Here is a 6,196-nt window from a genome sequence, read left to right as displayed (position 1 = left end):
TTGTATCCCTGAGACACAATCTGTATAGCCCAGGGATCCACCTGTGAGCGAACCCACTGGTGCTTGAATTTTCGGAGACGCGCCCCCACCGCTCCCGGCTCCACCTGTGGAGCCCAAGCATCATGCGGTGGATTTAGTGGAAGCCAGGAGGACTTCTGTTCCTGGGAACTAGCTGTATGGTGCAGCTTCTTTCCTCTACCCCTGCCCCTGGCAAGAAAGGACGCACCTCTGACTTTCTTGCCTTTTTGTGATCGAAAGGACTGCATTTGGTAATACGGTGCTTTCTTAGGCTGTGAGGGAATATATGGCAAAAAATTTGACTTCCCAGCTGTAGCTGTGGAAACTAGGTCCGAGAGACCGTCCCCAAACAATTCCTCACCCTTGTAGGGTAAAACCTCCATGTGCTTTTTAGAGTCGGCATCGCCTGTCCATTGCCGAGTCCACAGGACCCTTCTGGCAGAAATCGACATTGCATTTATTCTAGAGCCCAGTAGGCAAATGTCCCTCTGGGCATCCCTCATATATAGGACAGCGTCTTTTATATGCCCCAGAGTCAGTAAAATAGTATCCTTGTCCAAGGTATCCAGTTCCTCAGACAGAGTATCTGTCCATGCTGCTACAGCACTACACATCCAGGCCGACACAATTGCCGGCCGCAGTATGGTACCTGAATGTGTATAAACAGACTTCAGGATACCTTTCTGCTTCCTTTCCGCAGGATCCTTTAGGGAGGCCGTATCCTGTGACGGCAGGGCCACCTTCTTAGATAAGCGTGTCAGAGCTTTGTCTACCCTAGGGGAGGATTCCCAGCGCATCCTGTCCGTTGGCGGGAAGGGGTACGCCATAAGTAACCTTTTGAAAATCAGCACTTTCCTATCAGGAGAATCCCAAGCTTTTTCACATAACTCATTTAACTCATGTGAAGGGGGAAAAGTCACCTCTTGCTTTTTCTCCCCAAACATATAAACCCTCTTGTCAGGGACAGGGTTTACCTCTGATATGTGCAATACATCCTTCATAGCTACAATCATGTAGCGGATGGCTTTAGCCATTTTAGGCTGCAATTTTGCATCATCGCCATCGACACTGGAGTCAGAACCCGTGTCGATATCTGTGTCAACAATATGGGATAGTGGGCGCTTCTGAGACCCTGACGGCCTCTGCGCTGTAGGATCAGGCATGGGCTGAGACCCCGACTGTCCCAAGGCTTCAGCTTTATCCAACCTTTTATGCAAGGAGTTTACATTATCATTTAACACCTTCCACATATCCATCCAATCAGGTGTCGGCGCCGTCGGCGAGGACACCTCATTCATCTGCACCTGCTCTGCCTCCACATAGCCCTCCTCGTCAAACATGTCGACACAAGCGTACCGACACACCACACACACAGGGAATGCTCTATATGAGGACAGGACCCCCACAAGGCCTTTTGGAGACAGAGAGAGAGTATGCCAGCACACACCCCAGCGCTATATGACCCAGGAATCACACAGAAACTTAGTGTTTACCCAGTAGCTGCTGTATATATGATTATTGCGCTAACTTTATGTGCCCCCCCCTCTCTTTTTACCCTCTTTCTACCGTGAGTCTGCAGGGGAGAGCCTGGGGAGCTTCCTCTCAGCGGAGCTGTGGAGAGAAAATGGCGCTGGTGAGTGCTGAGGAAGAAGCCCCGCCCCCTCAGCGGCGGGCTTCTGTCCCGCGATTTGGTGTAAAAAATGGCGGGGGCTCATGCATGTATACAGTGCCCAGCTGTATATATGCTGCTTTTTTGCCAGGAGGTACTCAATTGCTGCCCAGGGCGCCCCCCCCTGCGCCCTGCACCCTACAGTGACCGGAGTGTGTGGGTTAGTGTGGGCGCAATGGCACACAGCTGCAGTGCTGTGCGCTACCTCATGTGAAGACAGGAGTCTTCTGCCGCCGATTTTGACGTCTTCTTCTTCTGGCTCTGCGAGGGGGACGGCGGCGCGGCTCCGGGAACGGACGACCAAGGTTAAGTTCCTCTGTTTGAACCCTCTGGAGCTAATGGTGTCCAGTAGCCTAAGAAGCGCAACCTAGCCGCAGTTAGTAGGTTTGCTTCTCTCCCCTCAGTCCCACGTAGCAGAGAGTCTGTTGCCAGCAGAAGCTCTCTGAAAATAAAAAAACCTAACTAAAATACTTTCTTAATAGCAAGCTCAGGAGAGCTCACTCAAATGCACCCAGCTCCTTCCGGGCACAGATTCTAACTGAGGTCTGGAGGAGGGGCATAGAGGGAGGAGCCAGTGCACACCAGTAGTACTAATTCTTTCTTAGAGTGCCCAGTCTCCTGCGGAGCCCATCTATTCCCCATGGTCCTTACGGAGTCCCCAGCATCCACTAGGACGTTAGAGAAAATCAATTGCTGGCACTCCCACCTGTTCAGGGGGCATTCCCTCCCTCTCTTCAGATCACTTCGGAGGAACCCTCTGTTGCTGATGTTATGCAATCTACTCAGCAGATCCTACAAGCTATCACTATTTCTGAGCACAGGGTGACTGACAAGATCGGTCAAGTTCAAGCTGATATTTCACTCATCCGCCATGACATGCAGAAACTCTGAACAACTGGGAGGAGTGGAACAATGTGTGTCTGATCTTGAGGATGTCACCACCCTGCTCAAAGACAGTGTCGCTGATTTATCCACCCAGATGGCGGCTGTCAAGACGAAGTTGTCAGATATGAAAGGTCGCTTAGGAAGAAATAACATACGATTCGTTGGCCTGTCTGAGAGGGCTGAGGGTTCACACCCCAAAAAATTTCTAGAAGACTGACTCCTAAACATCTTTAAAAAGGAAGACTTTAGTGCGCACTTTGCTGTGGAACGCACGCACAGTCTACCTTTTCAAGCTTCTCCTCCTGGTGCTCCAGCACGCACCATCATTGCTCGCATGCTTCACTATAAAGATCGAGATGCTGTTCTTCGCCTAGCGCGAGTACATAGTTCGCTGAAGTTCGAGAACCACTCTGTGGCAGTTTTTCCTGACTCTGCACTGGATGTACAAAGATCCAGATCCCAATTTCTACAGATAAAAAGGAAACTGAAAGATAGGCAAATCCAATACTCTGTCATAGGTCTGCAAACTCGGTCCTCATTACTCCACACAGTGCATGTTTTGCAGGTAACCCAGCAGTTGCACAGGTGTATTAATTACTCACATTTTAAAAGGTCCGCAGGTGGAGTTAATAATTTCACTTGTGATTCTGTGAGACCTGCAAAACAAGCACTGTGTGGGGTAATGAGGACAGAGTTTGCAGACCTATGCTGTATGTTGTTCCCAGCTTGGCTGCGTGTTGTGCACGAGGGTTCTACGCACTTCTTCAATTCTCCGAGAGAAGCTGAGGCGTGGTTGGAGCAGAGGCCCTGTGCTCCTCGTTAAAATCTGCAGATATCATTGTCCCCTGTTTTAACATTTAACCATTTTCTTACAGGTTTTTTTTCTTGTGTATATGCTTCTATGGTTAATTCTATGGGGGAATGTTTTTTTTCTTTTCTGAATCCCAATTGGAGGTTTGTTTGTATGCCTTCTCATTGGGGACCACCCCTTTTTTTTATGGGAGTCCTTCGTAAGATATAGCGTTTAGGAGTGTTTTGTTCCTAATAGTCCCTCTTTTTCTATTTTGGTGTTTAAGTGATGGGAGTTTTCTAGTTGGGATATAGGTATATCTCGGTTCCTAATGGATATACAGGGTGGGGGGCGGTTGGGTTTCTGTTTTGTTTTTTCATTGATTTTGATTTACTCTATGGTATAGTCATGTATTGTTTATACATTGTTCTTGAAGAGTACTTGTAATGTTTTATTGAGGAAGGTTTGGTGCCAATACTTGATGGATATTCGGTCTTCTCCAGTCGTGCGGCTGTTTGGACTCCGGTTCATGCACTATGATGTGCCTCTCCCTGTTACTGTGTTTCCTCCTCTGCTCCCTTCTCTTGTCTCTTTTTCTCCTGTTTCTCTTTTCAGTCTCCCCCAATGACGGCGATACCTGAGGAGCTCCACCTACTCGCCTGGAACGTACGGGGTCTCAATAACAAAATTAAGAGAGCGCTGGTATTATCGCAAGTAAAGTATAAAGCAGATATTGTTTGCTTCTCACTCATCTTACTGGTAGTAAGACGTTAGCCTTGAAAAAAACCCGTAGGTGGGGTGGTTATTCCATTCTACTTTCTCACAAAATGCCAAGGGAGTCTCAGTGTTAGTTAAGAAATCGGTAAACTTCCATTTAGAACATAGCCAAATAGATCAGTATGGCCGCTTTGTCTTTCTTAGGGCTTTTGTTAACTCTACTCTTTTTTGAATATTCTCGCGGTATATGTCCCCCCTCCCTATAATAATGAAGTTTTGAGACAGGCTGTGTCTTTTATTGCGTTGTCGCCTTCCACTCCCACTATTTGTATTGGGGACTATTATAATGTAATGGATCTAATTTTAGACAGATGGATAGAGAATCCCTGCGATGATCTCTCTTCTTCTTCCCCAACCCCTTTTTCTAAATTAGTGTCAGAGCTTGGACTGGTTGATGTTTGGAGAGGTAGGTTCCCCCAGGAAAGCCATTACTCTTGCTACTCGGCTACTTTCAACACTTTTTCACGCACAGACTTGGCTCTTTTAGCCCCGGATTTGGTCCCTAAGGTAGTTCAGGTTAGTTACTTGCCCAGGTGGATCTCTGATCACTCACTGTTTTGTTAATATTAGATAAATTGGTTCCTCAGGGTATTACGTTTTGGAAACTTAACTCATTCAGGTTGTCGTTAATGGGAGATGGGGCTAATATACTTGCTGAATGGCAAGATTTCCAAGACCACAATGCTTCTTACGCCACCCCCACTATTAAACATGATGCATTTAAAACTTCTATTCGTGGTTCCCTCAACAAAAGAGTGGCAGCTATTAAACAGTTCAGTAGGGCGGAGGAGTGCAGTCTTGAACAAACCTGTTGTCAACAGGAGGCTGAATATCTTCTGCTTAGATCACCCTCTGTACATGACCATCGGGATTTGGCGAGGAAGGAATGGGCACAGTTTTTATTAGATAATTTCAAGCGCAGGTTGATATTTTCCAAACACACAATGTACTCATTCATTGCAATACGTCAGTATATATATGGTAACTAATAATTGTCATTTAACTCCTTACTGGAATTGTTGCCTTTAATAACTATATGAAACGGAACTTTTATTAGTCTTCCCTGCTTTCATCATACCCCAGCACCTACACCTTTGGTTGGTCCAGGGTTAACAGATTCACAAAAACACTCGGCCCTGACAGCTCTCTTGGTGTGGCGTATGACGCACACCGTTTTCGACTGGCATGACCTTGATGAGTCACCCCTGTGTTTTAATGCTTCATATAAGGAATTTCTTCCTTTGTCTCAAGATAATTTATGGTTGAGGGTGGAAATTGCAACAGTTAATCAACTGTATGGTGCTGGTAGTTTTAAGTCCTTTGAACAGATAAACAGGATTAGGTTATCCCTAATTCTGCCTTTTTCCGCTACCTTTAGTTGCGCCATGTGTCGCAAGCACAGTTTGGTAAAGCATCTCTGGCCATTTCAATGTCTCCAATCAAAAAAATGCTTATTAACCTGCGCCCCAAAGGCCAAATCTCTACCGTATATGCTGCACTGAATGAGCGTGTCAATTTCCATTTATTTGACCCTTTGAAATCTAAGTGGGAACATAATTTAGGTGTGCTTTCTGATGAACAATGGACGCAAGTGCTGGGCTCCATTAAGTACACTACCACATGCATCAGATACCAGATTTATTTCTATATACTGCACAGAGTATATCGCACTCCAGTAATACTTTATAGGGCACACCTTCTTTCTGATACCTGTTGTCCAAAGTGTGGTGTGATGGAGGGCTGATTTCTGGAATCTCTTGTGGTCCTGTTCAAGGGTACTACCCTTTTGGAGCGCAGTTTGGGGTGATATTATTCTTACAGAACCATCCCTGCCTATGCTGGACCCTAAACTGTGCATATTTGGGTTAGATATAGAAGAGACACACTCATTGGTCCTATACCACTAGGGGGTGTAGAGTATCTTGATCCGAGGCACCAACAGGCTCAAAGCTTTGACTGTTCCCAGAATGCACAGCGCCGCCTCCTCTATAACCCCGCCTCGCAGCACAGGAGCTCAGTTTAGTTAACCAGCCCAATGCAGTAGCAGGAAAAGAGAC

The sequence above is a fragment of the Pseudophryne corroboree genome, chromosome 3 (genome assembly GCF_028390025.1).
Source record: "Pseudophryne corroboree isolate aPseCor3 chromosome 3, aPseCor3.hap2, whole genome shotgun sequence".
Lineage (NCBI taxonomy): Eukaryota > Metazoa > Chordata > Amphibia > Anura > Myobatrachidae > Pseudophryne > Pseudophryne corroboree.
Note: the sequence above shows the minus strand (reverse complement) of the source record.